Here is a 25332-nt window from a genome sequence, read left to right on the forward strand (position 1 = left end):
ACACAGGCAAGCAAGAAGCCCTCTGAGCATTAATGTTTGCAGATTGCACTCATGAATAACACCCAAGAATAACATTATGACTAGGGCTCCCGGTTTCATGGTATTTTTTTTTTTAACATTTCCGTCTGTATTTATCCTTATTTATATTTGGGCCATCATATTGGTATTTATCCATATTTATTTTGTACTTTGAGAATAAATGGAGTCATAAAATGGTATATTTCCACATTTATTTAACTGATAAACAAACATTCATACTTTAATGCCAGTTGCGTTTTAGCAAATTAAACAGCTAAATCTAGTAAAACAGTACACCCACAGGCAAATAGCATTATACTACAAATATATGCTAACATATACCTATAATTTAGGCAACCCACAACCTGTGTATTAAGTCCCCATCCTGCCTATCTGCTCACCTTTTGTCCTGGAATTCACAAAAGAAAACATAGGGAGTCACTCACAATGAGCCTCATTTTCAGTATTGTTCCGCTTTAAAAAATAAATACGGACTGGCAAAAAAATGTGTCTGTATTCATCTGTAAAAATCAGTAAGAACAGAAAACTGGGAGCCTTAATTATGACTTAAGAGACGTGGAGAAGGGGTGTAGTCAGCCTAGCAGCCATTGATATTGCAAGGTCTATAACCTCTCTTCTTGAAGCATGACATTTATATGGACCCACCTAGGTTGCATTGACCTCAAAAAAGGTCACAGTAACAGTTAGGAGCTGATAAAGGGGCAGTATAATGCCACTGAGATAGAACCCCTATCCCTTCAGGGAGGCCTTTTGGTGTCATATTCATTGAGACCGCTCTCTCTCAGATGCATTTAATTCGTTTTATAGTGCCACTCAGATCAGTGTAGGGTGTCAGAGCACTTTACATCACACACACTACATAGACAATCAATGATAGGTGTGTAAATCAGCATATAGGAAATGTTACATAAGACACGACTACAAGGTGTAAGAGTTTGAGTGTTTGGTCTGGAGAGGCACAAACTCAGATTTTAAAATATAACACTGTGGTTGGAGGTTCTCTTTGATAATAAGAATTGATTTCTGACCTAATTAACCGTTTTGCCACATTAGGATAATGAAAGATGGGGAAAATATCATGCTCTAATCTATATCATGCAGTTGGCATGTAGCTATTTGATGACAGTTAATAGGTCACTGTTCTATGTTATGACTTTAACTTATTAACTGCAAGTAACAAAAGGATCTCTGGCAAAAGCAGTAACCCACATACCTATATACATTATATGCCCTTTGTGATCTGCATTGCTCAAGTTCTTTGCAGCAGGCATATTAACCCTCTGTGCTACCTTACCAGGAGTCAAAACATGTACTAGACAAAACTTCGATCTGTCTCCTGCAAGAAAAGTAATCACTGTATTTATCTTGACATTTGTAATGTTACCTGAAAATTGCTGGAGGCAAGGAATATACCAGCAGGTGCTTAAAACCATAATAAACTTGCAAACAGGGCGCTCCCACTGAAGTCAGTACCCAGTCTGGTGGCACCGGTCGCACGCACTGCCCTAGAGCCTTGGGTGGGTCGGAATTACTGGGCACAAAAAATGACCAAAAAGAGCCGGTAATTCCTCCCCTTATCGTCCAATTAGGAGTTATGGGGAGCCTTCAAAGCTCTCCGTGGACCCTTGTACCGTGGGAGGGGGTTGGGAGTGGGGATGGGCCGCGGCTTGTGCACGCAGCCCCAACGGGCACGTATGCTGCACCCCATTTTACCCGCTGTCTTCCCCGCTAGTCAAACTGGACTCTGAGTTTCTCCAGCAGTGGTGATGGGCTAGTTTTCAGCATGGGTGTCTGGCTAGTGGCCCCAACCTGTAAAATATAGGGGTAGTCCAAAATTCCCATGTTACGTAATACGGCAGGGTATGGATGCATTCGAACAATATACCCTTCTGAGCCGATTTCATGTGAGCCTCCCAAAGACTTTTTTTTGTAAATATGGTCAATAGTAGTGCAGTTTGACACACATTTCCGATTTTATAGATGGTCTCATAGAAACCTTATGAATTAACCTAATGCTTTTGAATGTAGAACTCTACCCTGATGCGTCACCCCAATGTAACTCAAACAAGCATCAAATACCTACTGTGATCAGGTTCAATTATCAATTCGCTACCAAAATATGTTTGTGTAAAACATGATATCTTGCTCAACCTGAAACAACATTGAGCTACAGCGTCAGTAATGCCCATCATACATGCAATGCCCAGAAAAATGGCGGCTATCAGAAGTACTGTGCTATGGTAAAAGAAACACCGGAAATAGAACGGCTAGCTCAGCTGCTATGTTCCAAGACTTAAATGCCACAAAGCAGTTCTTTGCAAAGGAAAATGCCCATCAAAAGATTTAGTTTTATGAAAAGCTGTGACTTCATAAAGGGAACAGGGTGGTAAAACCAACAATTAATAGTTAAATCCATGAAAATATAGTCAGAAAGCCCAGGAAAGGGAGGACGTTAGCTACAGGTGAACATTGGCATTTCATTATTTAAACTTTTACCCTGCTATGGAAGACTGTTACTTACGATATCGGACCTAGATCGTGTCAACAGGTATGTTGGTCATAGATTTTGGTACATATGGAATCAGACCTGGCTGTTCGAGCAGTAGTAGCACGCCCCGCCTCGCCCCCCCTCCAGCGCCTTGAGACCCTCACAGGTGAGTTGTGCGCTCTACAAATGTACTGGTTGATTGATTGATTGATTGAGAATAATCTGTGGTAATCACAAACAGATAATTTTGTGATTGTTTTGTATCTTAATTCTCAAGTGATCATCCGGATTACTCGATGGTATATAATTAAAGCTTGCATATTCTTTGAAATAATTTCAAAAGTTTTATTTAGAAGCTGCTTGTTTTTTTGATTCATGGGCAGAGATAAAATGCCTATTTTCGGCTCAGTATATATTGTGCTATTGTTGGTTGGCCACTAGAATGAGATTGTGTGGCAGCGGCTTTTTTCACATAATTATTGATTAGCCACATATTCCATCATCTCCTGCAAAATCTGTAGATATTAACCCAAATAAATTGTTCTAGCTCAAACAGTTAACAAGTTACTAAAAACGCAGCAATAAGAGCTGCCGAACAGCAGAGGGCCCTATGCAAAGGTTGACTGGACACATTTCTTTTACTTAATGCTATATATGGGTGTTAAACTGGTACAAATAAGGTGCAACAATTCCCAGGCGTAAAAGTGTCAAAATAATGAAGTAATGCTATGACAAAATTGTGCCGCATTGCGCTGTATAACTTAATTTACTCAACCCTTCTGCATACTTTAGCCCTCCTCTGCTGCATAATTCCAGTGGACATGATAACCTCAGTCATATTAAAACACCGAGTTGCTCTGCTCTTGACAATACCCAGACTCCCTCCAAAAGCCCTAATACTCGCAAACTTATGTCTCATAAAATTCCGATGGTCATGAAAATTCACTTTTTGATAACACTTAAAGTACCTTGGAACTCTTTTCTTGCAAATGCATAGGCCACGTCAGAGCTCCTTATAAATAGCAAACATACTTTTGGTATTGTATGGTATGAAATTGTCCATAGCTGGAAGATGTAATCCGTTGTGTATGCAATATGTCGGATAAGGTGCGTGAGGTTGAGATACATGCCTCGAACATTGTGTTGGGTTTGCTATTGTGCATCAACATGAGATGTTGCAGAGAGTGCAAGAATAGGCTTATTTGCGCATGCCTACGTTCCAATCTACATATTATAATTATATTGGTGGGAGGAGCAATGGTTAATTTTAGGGTTCTCGGGAATTAAGGGAGATTGATTATTCCTATTATATGTGCAGGAATTCGTTTCCAGAGCTTGTTCTCATGGATGAAGAAAGAGCACCCATCTGCTTGCGACTTTGATGGGTGGTATGAGGTCTCGAACTACCCAGAGTTGACTTAAGGTGGTCACCGTAAAAGTCGAGTAAGGCGGTCTTGGCAGGTTATATAGTGAGGATCTGGAATTCAGGTTAAATGCGCATGTGTAAGTCAGAAATGGGGACCATTCTAGGGCTGTCTAGTCCTCCATCCAAAAGGGCATTTCTGTAGACAATAGCTAGACCTCCCCAGTTTTTGGATATTAGGTTTTTATTGTTTGATGTATTTTATGCCTTGGAGGGATAGCTTTATGTACAAAAGGTGGTGCACCATCTCATTGTCCTTTATCCTTGTTGGATTAACTGCTGGTCAGGGCTAGAGAGATATTTGCCCGCTGTTGACATACTTTCTGTTTAGTTTGCTATTGTAAAGTGGGTTTTAGTTGTGGGGCACCAAGAGCTTGTCTATCAGGGATCACTTGCTCTGGTGGGTTGGTGTGGGATATCTGGAATCAGCCGCCAGATTACAATTGTAAGTGTTGTTCTATGTCTGGAAAAGTTGAAACTAGACCATCAGAGACCCCTTGCGATGCAGGGTAGTTAAATGGCAAATACATTACGCTCCCAGATTACACTTGTATTGTTATAATGTGTTGTTCTATGTCTGGAACATCTTGGGCCATTAATAGTGTCAAAATCAACTTGTGGGTCTGTGTATGTGTCATTGTCAACTGAACGCACAGTTCTAAAAAAAAACAAAAACAAAAAAACTGAGTGGTGCCAGCCTTGTTCACATCACAATAAGTGAAATAAATGTCACAAGTTTGCTTTTTCACTCCACCCAAAATATTCGTTCGGTCACTCTCCAGCATTAAGGCGAATGTGGGTCAGCCAAATTCCTTTAAAGAGGGACATGCTTCATAAAACTACGGTGTTTGCAGCAGATAGTCATCCTGATTTAATTACACAACTTTTGATAAACTTTGAGCAGACCAAAGGTTGAAGAAGCAGTCCAATAACTGAGGGAAAACAGTGTCATTGGCTTCATTACTGCCCAATATTTGGTGGAAATCTCTCAAGTTTATGTTGGGGTCTGCAGCACCTGCCACACCCCTACTTCCAGCGCCCCTGTTCTAGAGCCCAAAAGCTCGAGTGCAGGAACACAAGACTTCTTGTGATCCGGCAGAGCGATACTTCACCTGGGCATGCATGTTGTTCCTCCGGTCTTAGAATCAAGCCCTAAATAACAAGTTTTCATGAAGAGCGTTTCAACTTCAGAGGACCTGATGCAGGGAATTCTGGCAACCATCCACTGGTATTTTAAAGTTCCTGTCCCCAAGAGTTTTGCCATATTTGATACTTTTAGGGGCAGTCTGGCCCCCTCTGGCCCCTGCTTGCCAATGGCACTAGACCTGCTAGATAGAGATGGTGTTTGCTCACAGGAGACCTGTGAACCAGGGACAGCCAGACTAGGCTAGGATGCAGAAATCAGAGGAGTTGAACCATCAACTGAGAGGTTCCTCAGATTTAGCATTCACTAGAAACCCAAGGTGTCTAGTACTCAAAGAGATGGGGCACCAACTGCGCCCAATGCCTGTGACAGTAGAGTATGGGTTTTTGCCTGAGAGGCGGGGTGAGTAGAGACCTACGAGTTACTTACCTTCTGTAAAGATGTATCTGGTAGAGACGTTGTCTAGCCGCAGATTCCTTAATATAGAATATCCCCATGTGTCAGACTGGATCCGGATTTTTTTTGCAGCAGTACATCTGCGCGCCGGGGGACGGCGCCGCCCTGACGTCGTCCACGAGCGGGACGTCAGCGAGGTCATATAAGTCCCTCCTGGCGCCCTGACGTCAGTTTTCTTGGGAGAAACTTTTCTGCGGAGACCCCAACAAAAAAATTCTGACAGTATGGCAACAGTGTGTGAAGGCAAAAAAATCTGAACAAAGAAGAGGTTGGTGCAAGACACCATTGTAAAAGACAGAAGCAGACACTGCTTACATATAAGTGAAAACTGTGAGAAAGAGCCCTGCAAAGGAAGCGAAGACCCTTCCCCAAGTGCAACAAAGGAAGAGCACCTTAACAGACAGAAATAGACTGTCGTTATCATGTAGAACTGTGCTGTCCAGTAAGAACGGAGCACAGATAGAACAGTCCATTGCAGGAAGGTATGAAAAGACTGGCCCTTCCCCTATAATCAAGGAGGTTTGAAACAGAGCAAAAGCAATCCCCAAAGAGGACGACTAAAGAGGAGACCAGGACCCTGAGTCAATAGAGGAGGGGAGGTAACTGGAGAGGAAAATGAATCTCCTAGTGAAGGTGAATCAAAAGGCACCATATCACAGGAAAGAAGCCCCTCAGCAGAAGTTAACTGTATATGGAAACTCTCAGAGGGGTGCAACAATCTGAACTCCCGTGAGAGAAATACCAATGGCAACTGAAAGAGGCCAGTGGAGAACACCACTCGGCAAGGCCCTCGCAGAACGGGGAGGCTGGGTGGGCGTTAAGGAATCTGCGGCTAGACAACTTCTCTACCAGATACATCGTTACTGAAGGTAAGTAACTCGTACATCGGATAGTGACATCTAGCTGCAGATTCCTTAACTTAGAATAGATACCACAGCCATACCCCAAAGGGGAGCTGGGTCTGCGAGAGAACAGAAAGCGTCAAGTCTTTGATCCGGCAACAGAGTGACAGACAATGGGGGATGCAATGGCAGAACAGCTAGACAGCAACCCAAGTAGCTCGGAAGAGCAGAAACAACGGGATGCCAGACATCCCAGAATGCCACCACACTATACCCGCATAAAAACCGACAGGTGGAAACGGCGCTAGCCATATACCAGAACAAAGAAGAGAGAGAGAGGAAGAAGGACCACTCTCAGCTTAATGGTGTATTCTGTGGACACCGACCAAAGGACGCGAATAACATGAAGAGATGCAGCCAGATCCTACCAGACCAGCCTATGGAAGGAAGGCTTAAGGAGCTTTTGCCAAGAACCCCAAGGTGCAAGAGTCACAAACTGAGCAACGCTTTAATAATAGCGGGTGGGTTAAGAAGCACGCTAAGTGCACACTGAGTCCAGAAGGGGGGGGGGGGAGACAGGGGCGAACAGCAGCAATGCAAAGCCCTCTGAAGCAGGGCACCATAGAAACATGCAGCAGGCAATGGCCACAGAGACCTCAAGGTGTCGTAGTCAAAGAAAGCAGAAGACTGCCTGGATGGGCTGCATGAAGGCCAAAGAGAGAATCAACCCAAAAATATAGATCTGCACGGAATAGACCAAGGACAACTGCAAGCAGAAGAGCTGTCCTGCAGGCCTAGCTTATAGAATAGTAAGGTGATACCTAGGCAAGAGGCACATCGGAAGGAAGTGGCCACAAAAAGCACCAAGGCGTAGAAACGTGAGAAGAGTTTCAGAATCCAAGACCAAACCTCTAACTGGAGGAAGTAACCGGCATCCAGAAAGAGATAAGTACCATGTCTGAACACTAGTAAAGGGAGCAGTTGTAAAATTGGAAAAACACCACAGTAAGTGCAAGCAAAGAGGGACCGTATGGGCAATCCCGCAAACAACACTAACAAGCTCCCCAACACATGGAGATATTGGTTCAGACTTCACAGCCTTGAAGAGAGGGGACGATTTAGGAAGAGGAATACTCATGGCAATCGGCATAACTACATAAATATATATATGTGATCAAGGCAGGGGACCCGGCCGAAACGTGTCATGGCTCAAAGCATTAAAGAATAATAAAAAAATCCTTACCAGAGCATCGCCATTTCGGTGCAGGAGAAAGGCACTGGATTTGTGGGTTTGATAGATAGATATATATATATATATATATATATATATATATCTCCAGGGCCATGCAACATGGCCGTATAGGAGCACCCCTAGTGCAGTAATGACAGGCAGCAACCGCATAGAAGAGGAGAAACACCATGAAGCCCCCTAAAGGAGGTGAAACAGGCAAAAGGTGTACAGAAGATGGCACCAGGGAAAAACATTGAACACCGTAAAACGGAATATAACATCACCAGGTGACACCTGGAGCCCACAGGATCACTAGGCCCAGGTGAGATAAGCAGAGCTATATAATAGCATACAAGTACTCCACATGGACACCCCAAACAATGAGGAACACCTCCTAGGGCAAACCACAGTCAGAGGACCAGACACAGTAACCTGTGGAATACTGCCACAGCAGGCCAACTGTCAGCTCATAGCAAAATGCATCCAAGGGATGTCAATAAAAGGGTAATCACCATTGACCATACGAAAAGAAGACCCAAGGCTTACTGCCCATCCAAAACACAGAACGCATCTAAAGAATGCTAAATGAAAAGGCACCACCACGGAAGACAGGCCTAAGTGGGAGGGCGAAAGCCCGCAAAGAGGCGGTGATCCGCCGATTCGGCGTGAGCATCAAACAGCAAAACCCCATCAAAGGGTAAATCAATCAGTCGCTCCCGGATATTCTCAGGGAAGATGCTATCTCTTAACCAAACATGATGCCTTAAGAACCAGCCATAGCCCGGCCTAAAGAATCCACAGTATCCAAGGCCGAGCGGATCGTTCATTCGGGAAGGTCACGGCCATCCCTAAGGAGATCGACACGAGCGCCTTCAGAGGTGGCAGAAAGCAAAGACTCTGCAGAGTCCCACAGGGCAGAGGTAGCCCGAGCCAAAACACACACCATTTTTAAGGACCGTAGGTCAGCCCTAGTGGAGGCAAAGATGTTCCGAACCCATGACTCAAGCCGTCTGGACTCCCGGGAGGGAGGAAGCATCAGTCGGGGCAGGGAAGACAGTTTGCAAAACAAACCCCTGCACATCAGGGTGCACAAAAAGGCAAACAGGATCATGTGGAGCAGGACGGTGGCGGTGCAAAACTGAACGAGCTACCAGATCACCTGAAGCAGGTCGAACCCAGGTACCTAAAAGGGCATCATAAAGGGAAGCTTCAAAGGGCAGAAGCGGCTCCACATTCCCGGACCCACGGTGAAGGACCTCCAGCAGAGGGTCCACAGAGAAGGGGGCTGAAGGGGGTTGCATGTTCAAAATGAGAGTGGCCAGGGAGACCACTCTCAGAAAAGCCGCACTAGCCTTGGTAGCCCTACGCAGAGGGCACAGCAGCTCGTCAGTAGGGGAGGGCTGTAAGCTAACCCTCCCAAGACACTGGAGGGTGCGACCAATGCCCCAGTGAAGGGAGCCCCATTGAAGAATAAGGATCCTGATGGGGCTCTTGAGGAGGCGACAAGCCTGCCGGGTCTGGGGGCTCCTGAGGAGGCTCCACAAATTCTAAGGGGGGTACAGGCAAGAATACCTCCGGCATCGCCGGGTGTGAGGGCGATGCCAAACTCTCTCCCGAGGCTTCCGGAGAAGAAGCAACAACTCGGCATTGACGCGGCGCCAAAACGACATTGGCCAGCACCGACAGTGCCACGTCGGGCTCCGACTCGGTTCCATCCGGCGCCGAAACCACGACAAGCTGCCCTTCCGAAGAAGGAGAAGCCGCTGGAGCCGGGGAGGCAAGCCTCCGGCGTTGCACCGGCGCTGACTCTGCCTCAACCAGGACAGGCTCCGACTCCGGCAAAAGAAGCGGAGGCGGAGCCGGGGAGGCAAGTCAACGGCGCCAGAACGGCGCTGACCCCGGCTCCGGACAGGCAGCCGCCTGCCCGGAAGGCCAGGGTGTGCTCAAGGCAAGGCCTTGAGCACCAGCAACCACCTGCGATGCCACAGTGAGCCCCGCGGGACTATGCGGCGCAGCAGGAGTGCTGTAGGTGATAGAGGGGGACCCAGCTAGGCTGCGCCCTGACGACACCACATCTCCGATGGCCCAATTGGCACCGGGGGAGAACCCACCAGCGAGTCCGTTGGGGAACCCGCAAGAAGAAGAGGCCCGAGGACGCTCCAGGAATGGGAGAGGACCCAAGGGAGGCCTCCAAGTCTGTGGCGTAGGCCTCCATTTGGGCCCGAATCACCCCCGCACCCGGATAGGGCAGATAGAGGGGGGGGGCGACTGTCGGGGGCACACATCTGGAATGTTCCAGGAACAAGTGCCCCCATCCACAGAAGAAAGTGAGGTTGAGGACCTCGGCAACATGCACCTCGACTTACCTGCAAGTGGCGAACGACAGCCCCGGGCCCCAGAAGGCGATCGACGGTGGAACCGGAAAGAAGAGGGACCCACCGGCGATGAAGAGGCCGGGGGACGAGACGACTGCGACCAGGACAGCCGTGCCGAGAGAAGCTTCATCCGGGGCTCCCGCCGGGACTTCGGCTTAAGGTGTTGGCACGTGTCGCAGAATGTGGAGTGATGGTGCTCGCCCAGACACCACATACAAATAAGATGAGGGTCCGTCGCAGACATCTGTCGCGAACTGGAAGTACAAGTTTTCAATCCCGAAGGCAATGCACACTGTTCCAGACACGAAACGTCGAAAAGGGGGCCTGAAAACAGGCCAGAGGAACCGCTCACTCCTGATCCGCGTTGCACGCGGAAAAGAAGGAAACTGACGTCAGCCCGCTGGGAGGGACTTATATGACCTCGCTGACGTCACGTACGTGGACAACGTCAGGGCGGGGTCATGTGGCACCGTCCCCCGGTGCGCAGAGGTGCTGCTGCAAAAACTTTTCCAGATCCAGTCTGACGCCTGGGGATATTTTAAGTTAAGGAATCTGTGGCTAGATGTCTCTATCAGATAGGAGGATGCAGTTCCTCAGTCTCGTACAGGAAGTGCATTAGCCTCCATGCCTCTAGTATCTGTATTTGGGTCTAGCCCCAACACCATTTCTCTTCAGGGCTCTTGCATGCTCAAAGAAAGTTCTCCATCTAAATAATGTTGAGCTTATTTAGACATTGGCCATGGGACTTTTCAGATACCAAAGAGATGGCCTACCAAGCCAGCAGTAGAAAATCTTCCATGTTTTTCATTGTTAGGATTTGTTACCAGGGTACAAGAGGTTTCTCCGTCTAAGTGTGGGTATTTACAATGGGAGGAACTACTTTGGGGAGAAAGCCTCTGGTGGAAATCCTATCAATGACCATCAGTTCTGAAGAATTTCTGTCACCAAATGTTGCACTGGAAACGCACACGCTATGGGTCTTATTACGAGTTTGGTGTTCCTCCTGTCAGCCCGCCACTGCTGCCCTGACAGGAGGACAGCCAAGCCCGTAGTTAGCCCGTCTCCCAGATTACGAGTGAAATACATGGCGGCTGGGCGGTGCTGCAGCGGTGAGCTGTTAGGCTCATAGAAGAGCATTAACAGCACACAACCGCCGTGACAGGGCCTCCAGCACGTTCCTGCACGGAGCGGCATGCATGCTACAATGTGCAGGAACAGGAGTGCAAATCCAGGGGGGTACAACATGTGACCCCCTGCATGCACCCCCAGGCTCAGAAGCAGCAGGGGTCCCCATACTCCCATGCCCGCCACCCTTTTCATGGCAGACTCACCACCATGAAACGGGTGGTGGAAATGAGTCGGAATATGCTGCAGCAACGCCAGCATTTTCCTGCCCATTTCCATATTACCGGTACAAAAGGGGGTGGTGATGGACGGAGCATCTGAACCAATCAAACCCTCACACCCAGTCAACAGATCTGGGTTTAATCCATCACTGTTCTTTAGCCTACTCTGCCACCCCAGTTCAGACATGGCCATATGCAAATCAGTCTGACCCTGTGCCTCATGGGAACAGTTCAGCCCGAACTGCCAAGTCATGCCTTCCCTGGACTGGAAACAAGCTTCCTAGGACCGGTTTCTGGTATTTCAGCAGTCTTCAGCCAAGCTTGCTTGAATCCAGTGGCAAACTGAGCATACCCTGCCAACTTATGGCGAACAAAGCGATACAAAAGTGGGTGGTGATGGACGGAGCATCTGAACCAATCAAACACTCACACCCAGTCAACAGATCTGGGTTTAATCCATCACCGTTCTTTAGCCCACTCTGCCACCCCAGTTCAGACATGGCTATATGCAAATCAGTCTGACCCTGTGCCTGATGGGAACAGTCCAGCCCGAACTGCCAAGCCATGACTTCCCTGGACCGGAAACAAGCTTCCTAGGACCGGTTTCTGGCATTTCAGCTGTCTTCAGCCAGGCTTGCTTGAATCCAGTGGCAAAGGCATGGCTTGGCAGTTCGGGCTGGACTGTTCCCATGAGGCACAGGGTCAGACTGATTTGCATATGGCCATGTCTGAACTGGGGTGGCAGAGTGGGCTAAGAACGGTGATGGATTAAACCCAGATTTTTTGACTGGGTGTGAGTGTTTGATTGGTTCAGATGCTCCGTCCATCACCACCCCCTTTTGTACCGCATTTCCATAATACCGGCGCAGCAAGATCCTTGATCCCAGTGGAGTCTGCGGTCTCGTGGCAGTCCGACTGCCACACTCATAATATGGCGTGCGGACCTCCACTACGATTACGGCTGTCCTGTGGAGCGCCGTACTTGTAATAAGGCCCTAAGTGGGGTGCATAGTCGGTAGATCTTGTCTACCGAACGTGCTGCAGGTTAATTACATAAATGCTAGGGGAACTTGCTCATATTTTTTGGGGCAGATTCTCTTTAGCGCCGTCCTGTAAATTACGCCATTTCCTTTTATCCACTTCACAGTGCACATAGATACCCACCCGTAGATCCCATGGAAAGGTCTTCCCACCCTACCAGGCAACCACCGGATTACAGCCCGTCTCCCTCAGTCTACTAAGCTTCTAAAACGGATTGGAGGAACACCCCTCCATTTGCAAGGTTCAAGCTTCCGGATCTTCCCCGACCCCCATTTATTCAGTACTGTTCATGCTCGATGATTGACAGCCGAAAAACGCTTTATGCACACTGCCTGCAGCTGTGCAATGATCTAAAGTAATCCCAGGCACACCCTCTGCTGCAATGACCTATATATGCCCTTCACACTCCCCCAGCAGTTCCGCGAGTGCCCTGCAGCAGCTGAAAAGCAGTATGGGAGCCTACAAGTTGTGCAACATGACACAGAAAAATGCAAACTAGGAATACAAACAAACAAACAAAAACTAACAGTAAAGCTCAAGTTGCTGCCAAATTAACCTTCATTCTCTTCAACTACAACACCCACATAAAACACTAACACTCAAAATATTATTATTAAAAACTCACCCATTGCTATTAACTATACCCATTTATAACACATTATTGCGCCTTAAACCCTTCATAAAAATGACAGTAAAAAACACGGTCGCCCTGCCCTGCCCGACCCTAAAGCTTTTAGTTTTTTTATCATTGCTGCAGGAAATACCACGCCATGGTTCCACATTCCTAATTTCCAGCCTACAATTTCCGCATGAAGCATGCAAGGTTTTTCCGGCCACAACTGTATAGGCAGCCGTAGACAGAAAGCGTTCGGTTGAACGACACAGCGCGGCCATAACAAGAGGCGAGAACATTTGTTTTCGGTCACATTTCTAGTATCTGCTGGTTCACTGTAAGCGAACAGACGACAAATGCCAGTTGTAGGAGGTTGCTTAATGTTTATGTCGACACTACAAAAGTCATTACCAGGAAAAGGTGCGATTTTAGAACAAGAAATAAAGCAATTAGAGAGTGTTTTTTTGTTTGAAAAAGTCGAGTTTGAAGCCACTGTTGCTTGAGCAATATTCTAGGCCTCCGTAAATGTTGAATGCTACTCCAGTCCTGGAATATTTGTGATTCGATGTTTTTCACAGATCAAGTTATTAATGCTGTGATTTAAAAAAAAAAAATCATAATCGTTTTTATTGAACATTTAAAGTAAACCAAAGGTACAGGTATGAGAAAAGGAAAGTCTGTATTCCAGTCAAACCGGACAACGTTATATATTTTCTTGTTTTAAAAAAAATAGATATTTTATGTTCAAGTGAGGATGTGGCGCCTCCCTAGTGTGCGTAAAGTGTGATGACAAAATTCCGTGTGGTGCAAACATGGGAGGGAAGTACACACCCTGAACCCTCCTGTTGGACCGTTAACCAGTTCCACCATGCAAACAAAAAGCTTCCCCCCTGCACGCCCTGTTATCAAAAAAAGAATAAAGTCTCTTCTTCTGTGTCCAATGTCCCTGTTCAATTATTACAATTAACATAAAATGGTCTTGTCCACTCTTGATTGATGCTTCCTCAATAACAAGTCGTTGGGTGTTCCTTTGTTTCCTTTACTTCACATGAGAAAATGCCCAGCCAACACGTGTTTCATCGCGGGTAGGTACCCACACGACTTCTTCAGGGCTGATTGGTATAAACGCTAAATTGTCCTGTTCTCTCCGCCGGTTTTACTTCCCTCCCGGCTGTGTGTGGTGATTAGGTCCTCAACTATTATTAAAATCCTATTCTCCTGGTTCCGGTGTATCTAAAGTCCTGCTGTGGTTGTCGGAGTTCCGATCCCTCCTGTGTGACAGCGCATAGATTCTTCTGCTTCACTTCGCCAAAGTTACTTCCGGGTCACAACACAAACGCACAGAGTGGGAGATAGAGACAAGGCTTACACGCCTAAATGCCAATTAATATTGGGGTTTAACGAAGCATCTATGTGCTGTCGCACATGAGGGATCGGAACACTGAAAAACCACGGCAGGACTTTAGATACACCGGAACCGGGAGAATAGGATTTTAATAATATTTGAGGACCTAATCACCACACACAGCCTGGACGGAAGTAAAACCGGCGGAGACAGGGGCGGCTCTAGGCTCATGTCGGCCCTGGTCAGGGAGCATAGGTAGGGGGCCCCGGAAGAGGGGGTCCGGGCGGGGCAGAGCGCGGAGGCCAGTGAAGAGGGGGGGGAGGGGTGTTTGGAAGTGGAACAGAGCCGGAGGCCGCGAAATCCCTGCCAGGGGCCGCCACGCAAATATGTATCCATCCTCAGAGGATTATTATATTAATGATATATATTGGCGTGGTGGTCCCTGGGGTTTGGTGGCCCTGTGCAGGTGCACAGCTTGCACATGCCTAAGGCCGCCCCTCCGAACGGGACAATTTAGCGTTTATACCAATCAGCCCTGAAGAAGTTGTGTGGGTCACTCCCCACGATGAAACACGTGTTGGCTGGGCATTTTCTCATGTGAAATAAAGGAAACAAACGAACACCCAACGACTTGTTATTGAGGAAGCATCAATCAAGAGTGGAAAAGACCATTTTATGTTAATTGTAATAATTGAACAAGGACATTTGACACAGAAGAGACATTTATTCTTTTTTTGATAACAACGTGTGCAGGGGAGAAGCTTTTAAAAAAAATAGATATAATATATTTCTGAATTATTGCCAGATACATTTGAACGCTTTGATGGCAAAGGTAAAGATAGGAGCACTGGAATTATGCGACAGGGAGCGCAAAATTACGTGGCAGGGTTGACTAAATTATGCTGGAAGGAAAGGCAAGTTATGTGACACAATGCCACACATTTTTTGACAGTATTCATTATTTTCTATTTTTTTTTACACATGATAATACTGTCTGGGCAAAGAGTCCACCTCAATATTACCAGTTTAACAATCAAATACAGAACTTTTTTCATTCATTTATTTATGATATATTTTATATTGCATACAACCAAATACAGAACCAAGGGCCATATGTATCATCAACCAGATTTGCGATTCTGAAATAGCGATTTTTTAGAAATCACTGTTTCAGAATCGCAAATTGGGATGTATGTACAAATTCGCAATTTTTTTGCGAATTCTTAGTATTCCTTAATTGCGATTCGCAAATTGCGAATCGCAATTAAGGAATACTTTCCCATTCATTTCTATGGGCCAGGAGGCCCATAGGAATGAATGGGAAGTTATTCTCAATTTGCAATTCGCAAATTGAGAATAATTTCAAGGGTGCAGGGGTGTCTAAAGGACACCCTGTTGCACCCCTGAAATAAGCATGGGTGCACATGTGGCGCACATAAAGGCCCTATGGGCATGTATGTGCGTCACATGGCACTTTGAAAAATGCTAAAATGAGCATTTTTCAAGGAATTCGCAAATTACCACCAACTTGAAGTTGGTGGTAATTTGCGATTCCTTAAGGACAATTAGCATATTTGTTTTGCTTCATACATTGCATTTAAGGAATCGCAAAATTTGCGATTTCTTAAATGCAATTGCAAAATAAGGAATCGCAAATTTTGCGATTCCTTGTTTTGCACCAGATTTACCTTTATACATATCATTTGGCAAATTTTGGCGTTTGCGAATGCAAATTTGCTTGATACATATGGCCCTAAGGAACTGAAAGAGAACCAGTAAACCATTGTTTACAGCCTTTCGCTGCACACAAACATGGCGCAACATTTTTTTTTTTAAACTTTTGATCCAACTGGGTTGAAACCGTATTTTTGTCAAAATCTGCAGATTATGCAGCATATGATGGAGTATGTGGCAAATGAGGTAAACTGCAAAATCAAATAATTCCAGTGGCCTTGGTTAAAGGTATGGTCCAGGTACGAAATATCTTTCGAGACTGAGTGCAGAAATTAGCCATATTCTGGGATACAAAGTAGCATTATTAACTGTAGCATGGCAGCCGGAAAGTTTAGAATGTACGAAAATGCTTGAATGCAAGAAGAACACAGAGAACAAACGAGATACAAGCAGTGAAAAGTTTGTGCTAGATGAAACAGAGGACAGAACCCAAAAGGTCTGGCCTTTGAGACCTACTGCTGTGTCGCCACGCTTCACAGCATCCCTCATGCTTGGCAGCATGGCAAAGTAAAAAAAAATAAAAAAATAAATGTACAGCCTGAGAAACCTGCTACTGCCTGCTTGTAACGCACACATACAAAATGACGCAGCCACTTTTTTTTGTTTTTAGTCACCAATCTGAGTTGGATCTTTCACTGAAACAAAACAAACATTTTTTAGGTGTCTGCTAGACAGTGCATGCGCTGTCTCGTAGAGACGTGTTGTGTTCAATCTGTGGGCTTCAGCCTGCCCATAGGCTTACCATTTGCTCGCTCCATCATTGCGCTGATATTTTTTGTCCCCAGGTGTCCCTCCCCCAGAGCATGGACCAAGTACTTTGTGTCCATGTACTGCTCTCGTTATAGGAGCAACTTTTTCTTTGAGTTTGAGCACTCCAGACGAGTACTTGTGTTTTCACAAGCTCCTTGTTCTCCTCCCGCCCGGACTGGATTTTGATATAGATTGTTAAACAGCACTAACTGCAAAGAGCAAACTCGATCCCTAGGTATCGGGCGCTTTACATGATCACCAGTTGCATTACAGACTGACATTCATTTTTAGGCACAAGGAGAATAAAGTGATTTGGCCAAAATCACAGGATGCTGAGCCTCTCGCCGAAACTTGAACCAAGTTCCCCAGTTTCAAAGTCAGACGCTCTAGTTTTATTTAATGACTTAACTCTGCTCTGATGGTCATCTGGTCTGTCAGGAGCTCATCTTTAAGTGTATCCCCACCCAGTCACCTCTGATAAATTTGGAATTGAGCCGGCGGCTATTCCATTCTTTCTCCTATACAGTTTGATTTGCACAATGTAACCTTTCCACGGTGCTCAAATTCAAAAGGAGAAGGGCGGACAGTGAGCCTGCAATACGAGGTCCCCAGGGTTTCATAGGTTTTGCTCTTCAGTCGTCATTTTGCTGCAAATCTCCCATGAAATTCTAGGCGGGGACCCTTATACCCTTATGCACTTGCAAAGGTTCATGCTTTCCAGGTGACGCTTTTCCCCAAGATTAATTATTTTGACTCGCCAGACCTGGTTCATCACCCACCCAGTTGAGCAGTGAAACCTTACTTTATTTGAATGTTTAACCACTCCTTACTACGATATTGAGAGATAAGAAGTGCAACTGGGTTTAAAATGGAACCACCTGGCATGACAGGGAGGCTGCTCCATCAACTTGGGAAGCTCGGGCATCTTTGTTTGCATTTACTTTGATCATTATCTATTGCAGGAATGTTATATTGAAAGATTGCAAGCGTCATGACTCAATTGAGGCACGTGATTTATGTATTAGTTATCTTGAAACCTTTTATGCAGTTTCGACTTGCTTGCAAGAATATTAATGTTCCATTTTTTTACCCTCACGGTGAGTAGTGCGCTTTACAAATGTGGATTTTTTTTTTTACACACACACACACTTTTTAAACACTATGCACTGAGCGGATCAAGGTGGAAGATTAACATTACGTATACTATCTATGGTTTATGCCCCACCAGTCGCTGGGAAACGTGCCTTATGATAAACAAAACACTGATCAATGTGTGACATGTTGATTTGTTGACTTCTCGTGTTATAAAATCTGACTTCTTGGTGTGTTATAAAATCTGACTTCTTGGTGCGTAATCACAATACGTTTTGATTAGACGAATTGGGTTTGCCACTGCTTGTATTCTAGTGTCATTGGCCGTTCCCAAGTTGTCACACCCGCCCTGATTAAAACCTAACCACCATGTGGGGGCTGGCGTCATGCCCAAATCCCCCTCTGCCCCCCCTCCCCCCGCAACATTTAGCCATACTGCACTGCAGCCACGCTTAAGTATATATAACTTGGCTAGGAGACATTAGCAACGTCAATGCTTGTTTACAGGCTTGGCAGAAGTTTTTGCCAAGCTCGGAGCAAAGTCTTAAAGTAGGCCCCATGCTTCCCCCCTGTACTCGGTTTCCTTTTTGTGCCAGGTGCAATAAGCACCTGTTTCGAAGCAAGAAAACGTGTGTAGTCCAAGGAAAGAGTAAACATGGTAGCTAGTGCCATCTAGTGGTACGGCCAGATAAGCCGCCTCATTTACAAATCTATAAATGCAATTGCTGAGGCCATGGAAATCGCTAGGCCTTGGCCAGGCGGATGTTCAATCTCTCCCTGTAATGACTACAGGGGCAATTAAGAGGTGAGTGACACCGATGCATATTTTGGCTGTTTATTAGAGTGTTCGGACGTTCGAAAAAGAATCCTATCAATGGCCTGGCAGACTGTATAAGCAATTTCAGGAGCAAAGCTGTCGTTTACTTCCATTATTACTTTTTTACCTAAAAATACTTTTTCCACACTCCAACATTTTGTGTATCTGGTGTGCCATCGACAGATTGACAATACCGGTAGGTATCGAAATCGGAGAGGCTCATATGCATTTTTAATTAATCCAGGGGGTAAATGCAGTGCCGGTTTTAACGCACGGGCAAGCTGGGCAGTTGCACAGGGGGGGGGGGGGGGGGCTTATGGGCATAAGGACCCCATGCAGACCATAATTTAACACACATTTTCCATTAAACATAGTTATTCCTGTGAGTGGTTGTGTAGGCAGGGCCAAGTGTACTGCTTTGCCCGGGGGGCCTATAATGCTGTTAAAATGGCCCTGGGTAAATTGCATTAACAACAATCCGGATTAGGCAACTGGGATAGGTATTTCGGATTCAAAAGGAGGTTTAAATATCTAGTTACAGTGCCTGTAATATCTAAAGTCAGGCTTAGATCTTTCATCAGGTTTCTTTTATTTTGATATTGAGATATTGTCGAGTGTGAAAGTTTTACATTGGAAATAGCATGTTGTTTTCCAGGAAGTTGGGCAAACAAAATGGATTGTTCTAGAATCTAGAGAGATTCCTGATGGACAGTATACCGGCCCTTATTCGAGATTTCCGAATTGAAACCAGCATTGGCAAAGCAAATCGGTCTGGATTTGGCTAGCCTCCGAGATTTTTCTAATTTTTGTTCAAATAGATAAAACACTAAAAGTTGAAAAGTTAATCAAAAGTAAAGATGCTGCCGTCTAAAATTTGTGTGCATATGTTTGCAAAAAATACATAAAACAATGAAGCGTTGTTTTGTCGTTGGAATTGTAAAATGTTATTGTTGGGCTAATCATTGAATTAACACACCCACGCACACTGCCTTAGTATCCTCCAGCACTAAAGATAACTATTTTGTGTGCAGATGTGTTGCTTTTAGAAAACAAGAGGCCGGTGGGATATCTAGGCCTGACCTACACCTGCAGAAGAAAAGTTTGCACATATTCCAGTACAAACACCCATTAGGAATTCATCGCCAATGACCCTTAATCCCATTTTTTCATAGGCGCTGCCCGTGCGCAACAGTGTACGACACGTCATAGGTTCAGGGACTGGACACACAACCTGTTTGCACACGTTATTACCCATTTATTGGCACTCAGGTGTATTTGCACCCAGTTCACATATGAGACCTGCACCAATATTATATTACAACAGAGCATTGTTCCCACGAGAGAGTAAAGACCAGAAAGAGTAATAATGTCGAAAATTAAACATGTCCACCGGATATAAGCAGAACACTAGATTTTAAAAAAGTTACGATATTGCTATCGTCTTGATTGCGTTAAGGCCACTGCCTTATTGTGAAGCATGAATGCTCACAAGAGAGAGCTAGATTACAAACAAATGGCTACACAAGGGAATTGTTGGAGGAAAGGAGATTGCCCAAATTGTAAAATGTATTGCCAACTGCCCGGTAATCCTTGCACAGGCAGAGCCGATGAACTTTAGGGCAATCTGGCAGTGCCATGAAGAAGGGCTGGTCTGACAGAGAAGTGTGTGGGCCCGTTTAATGGTCTGGTGGGCCAATTTTTAGGTTTCGCCCAGATAGTGCATGCACTGTCTCCGCGAGACATGTTTACATACACTGGGCTTACAGCCCACCCACAGCTTCCCATTTGTTAGCTCAGCGTCGTTCTAATTTCCTTCGGCCCCGATTTCAAGGCATGCGGAAGTCATGTCCTCTTCTTGTGTTTGGCTCTCCTCTGGGGCATGGACCAAGAACTTGTGTCCATTAACTGCTCCCGGTTTAGGAGCCACTTTTTCCTCTGTGTTCTAGCAATCTATATGAGTGTTTGTGTTTTCAGCCCATCTCCCATATCCCAGTCCACGTAGCTTCTATTCCTACCACCCATCACCCTTTCATATTGCTTCTTTTCCCTACCACCGCCCTTCCCCGTACTATACGCCACTGCACTCTACTCCTCTGAACCACTCTATGCCACTGCAATTTATGCCTTTCTATGCCACTGCACTCTACGATGCCCCACTCTAGGCCAAAGTGGATATCTACTGAAGGGGAGTGATTCAATTAAGGAAATCAGAGGCCAGAATCTGGTCAACAAATTTTAACAAAAGTTTTACCTTTGACACCATTGATCATACACGCTTCTTTTTAAGCACAGAAGTCCCTTTTATTGACTTTGTCGTTTTTATTGCTTTTTTGTTTTCTTTATTCCATTATTCCTCTAGGGAAGGCTTGTTTGCATTCTATATACATGGGATACCTTGACATTTCAGGTCTTAATTTGTGCACAAAGATATATACAGAGTGTCTTGCTTTCTCAACAACACGTAAGTGCAGATTTGTACATATAGAGAAGCATCAATGTGATTACTTTCATTTATAAAAACAAGACCAACAATACAATAAATTACGAAAACATGATCCTATTGAAGATTCACAGGTCAAAGTCCTACTGTACTACCAGAGTTGGAGTCAATTTCTCTTGGTAATTTTTACTATTTAGGTCCTTGTAGGGTTCAGAGTCTTTTCTTAAAGGTAAGTGAGCTGAATGATCTAGCTGCACTGCATTAATTTTAGCATTTTCAATCTAAATGTATTTCACTCTGATACCCTATAATTAATGCCAACACGTTTCGACCTCGATGGAATATGGACCACTTATTGTATGTGAGGTCTTCCTCAGGGCACGATGTATCACGTAGGACAATTTTCTGATTCTATTGATGTTCAAAACAGGGGGGGTGGTTGGTAGGGGAGGGTCACTTTTTTTCTGATCCACTGTCCTACGTTCCGGTATGCTGCGTTCAATTCCTGCGTCGATAGGTCCTTTCTTCTGTGGTGGGGCGATTTATGTCTGTGATTCTGTATAGTCGAGTGACCGATCAATTTCTTTGTTGTGACGGTTTTCTTGATGTTGTCTCTTCCTTGGGGCTCTTTTCTCGCTCAATCTCTCTCCCTCTTCACGCGTCTGACGTCATTTGCGTGCGCTCTAGGCCAAAGCACTCTACGCCACTGCACTCTACTCTGCATCACTCTATGACACTGCACTCTAAGCCCCACTACTCTTGGCCACAGTACTTTACGCCACAGCACTCTATTCTTCACCACTCTACTCTTCAACACTGCCCTCTACACCACTACATTTTATGCTTCTCCAGAATACTCTACTCTATGCCATTGCACTCTACTCTGCACCACTGCACTCTCTGCCACTCTACACTATTGCCCTTTATGCCACTACACTCTACGCTACTCTAATCTACACCACTGTACTCTATGACACTGCATTCTATGCCACTGCACTATACACCACTGCACTCTATTATGCACCACTTCACTCTATGCCACTGCACTGTACACCACTGTCCTCTACTCTGTATGTCTCTGCAATCTATGCCAATCCAATCTACACCACTCCTTTGTACTCTAGGCCACTCCTCGCCACTCTATACCACTCCACTCTTTGGCATTGGGATGTACTCAACTCTATGCCACTCCACTCCACTCCACTGTACTGTACGCCACTCCACTCCACTCTCCTCTACTCCACACTGCTGTACAATATAGCTAAAAGACATTGGTAAAGCCATTAGCTCTCACGTAGGCAAAGCCTATTGGCTTTGGTTTTGCTCGTTACCAGTGGTTTCCCTGATAGATATTACTACAAGCTTTGCCTACTGGGAGCACACATGCATGCAGTCTTCCACACCTTGAAAAACATATACATAAAGAAGTCTCCTTATAGGTTCAAAAATGCCCCAATTTGCAAATGTAGGCCACATATAAATTGGTGCACAGGCTTGTGTTGTACTCTAGTCCAACCTTGTGCACGGGAGATGTTGGTGATACCTGACGTCAGCAGTCACTCTTCGATGTCTGATGTTGGAGCCAACCTTCTTTTTCTTTCATGGCAGCCTGCGCACCCACTTCCCTCGAGATGGCTTGCGTCAGCCTCTGCAAAGGAAACCGAGAAACCCACATCCTCTGGCACGGGCGCTAGAATAGAGGGTATTCTGGTGCCGGGTCCTGCAGCGCAGCACTGTCCACAGTTTTGGCAAGCACGACAAAAACTTAATTTTAAGTTTGTTTCTTACTTTGCTCCTTGAATATCTGTAGAGTTTCCAATCAGAATATGTTTCCCTTAAAAAACACAGTAAATTGTAGCTTATGACTGGGCATGTATGCGGGTAATTTCCTCCTATAACGTGGAAAGTATGACCACGTGCATCGGTGGCAAGCATCGCATTTTGAGAAAAGCCCAAGAAATCAGTGTCATTTCAGTGACTTTTAGACATGGCATCAGTGCCAACTCTACGCAGGCGTTAAATAATAGAAACTGATCTGCCTTTACGGAGGTAGGCTGGATAGCCTGTATGTGTGTGTCCTGTTCTCACACTCCAAAGACGGCACATTGGCTTAGTCTTTTAGGTGCAGACCTTTCTCACTGAGCTATGAACCCTTGAGTGACTAGCTTCTGTCCACACGGTGTTCCCTTTTGGGGACAGTGGGCAAGGAGGTGCAGCCGACCAAACACTGGCAAACGCAATAGGTCTGACCTTTGTTGAGAATTTTTTTAGAATTTTGTTTTTTTAAAGCCTTTGGCCCAAGCGCTGCATCATTTTGTAGGCACACGCATACACACTCCTACAAAATTTTAGTTATGGATTCATAATTTAAAAAGTTGGGGGTGCAATACGGTGAGGGCGGGAAGAAAAACCATTTGAAGGAGGGCAAGAGCTGGAATCCAAAGCAACACAGAAGAAGGCAAGTGGGGAGCCAAAGCAACAAGGGAGCCGAGGAAAGTCAATGCAGAAGGTGCAGGTGGGCCGAAGCAAGACTGAGGGTGCAGGGAGTCAACAGGGACAAGCACATGGGTGAGCGAAAGAAGGAGGTGGGTGGGGAGAAGCACTTGGGCACGGAGGAACACGTAGTGCAAGGGAAAACGTCCAAGAGGGAGAAGATTAAAAAAAACACACACTCATGGAGAACTTAACATATAAGAAACAAGCATTTACAATGCAACGGTTTCGCCTTTGCCAAAGTTAGAGCTATTGGCATTGTAAATGACAATATTTTTATTTATGTGTTGGTTTTGAAAACAGATAAATAAATGGCAGTGTCATTTACATTGCCAACAGCTTAATCTCTTGCAAATGTAAGACCTATTGTACCCTACTGGATTTCACTGAAGAAATTCAGAGTCTGGTCTGCAGGTGTCACGTGACAGATGCCCAATTGACAGCTGAGGGGGTTAAATCGTGCTGGGGTGGCACATTAAGGCAACGCTTGCTGAAAGCACTACACTACCCTACTGGAGTGTCAGTCTTTTTGGACATGGTCCACTCACTCATCTTGAAACAGGAAGCTCGCCACCAGTTCCACAAAAAATACCGTCATTAAATCTTTCCTTTTTAAGGGTTGGACATTTCAGTTGGCGTCTGCTCTCAGTCACGCTAGTCTTGTCGCCCATTGTCAATCACGCGCCTCTCTGTGCCTGGCTGTCAAGTGCCGGCGCCATCCTAGTGCGCATCTTCAGTCAGCCACGGTGTGCTAGCCAACCGAACTGCATTATGGGATGGCATGGTGGGTTAAAGAACCTGTTTTACAAACATGTGTCCGTGCTTGTGAGGAGGTAGTGCACCTGTTGAGGGAGAGAGAGTGTATTTGCATATGTGCGTGCATGCATGTGTGTGTGTGTGAATAAGCACTTCCAAGATTTAGTGGGACTAGAGTTTTTATCTACAAATCATTGTTTTCAGCTGTGTTCTAATGGAATCAAAGCAACACTACACCCCCCATAATGCATAGTGTGATCACATAAAAGTACAGAACTGGAAAGAGTGTCCATAATGACCAGCAAGACGGTTTTCACCCTAAGAAGGATGTGCTTCAGTCTCCAGTGCCACGGGCGAGTGGAAACACACACTGTGCTGGTGGAGAAGTAGAAGAAGTACAAGTGTCCATAGAAGAGAAGTAGAGGGGATGCACTCTCCATTCCCTATGCACTCTCCACTCCCTATGCACTCTCCACTCCCTATGCACTCTCCACTCCCTATGCACTCTCCACTCCCTATGCACTCTCCACTCCCTATGCACTCTCCACTCCCTATGCACTCTCCACTCCCTACGCACTCTCCACTCCCTATGCACTCTCCACTCCCTATGCACTCTCCACTCCCTATGCACTCTCCACTCCCTATGCACTCTCCACTCCCTATGCACTCTCCACTCCCTATGCACTCTCCACTCCCTATGCACTCTCCACTCTCCACTCCCTATGCACTCTCCACTCTCCACTCCCTATGCACTCTCCACTCTCCACTCCCTATGCACTCTCCACTCCCTATGCACTCTCCACTCCCTATGCACTCTCCACTCCCTATGCACTCTCCACTCCCTATGCACTCTCCACTCCCTATGCACTCTCCACTCCCTATGCACTCCCTATGCACTCTCCACTCC

General features: G+C 45.7%; 1 protein-coding gene across 3 annotated transcripts in view; it reads right to left on the reverse strand.

Moving 5' to 3' along the window:
* The window catches only part of MGAT3 (beta-1,4-mannosyl-glycoprotein 4-beta-N-acetylglucosaminyltransferase), a 98317-nt gene that overhangs the window by 8609 nt on the left and 64376 nt on the right, over window positions 1-25332 (reverse strand). The gene's annotated exons all lie outside the window — the stretch shown is intronic.

Source organism: Lissotriton helveticus, chromosome 1_1 (assembly GCF_964261635.1).
Source record: "Lissotriton helveticus chromosome 1_1, aLisHel1.1, whole genome shotgun sequence".
Lineage (NCBI taxonomy): Eukaryota > Metazoa > Chordata > Amphibia > Caudata > Salamandridae > Lissotriton > Lissotriton helveticus.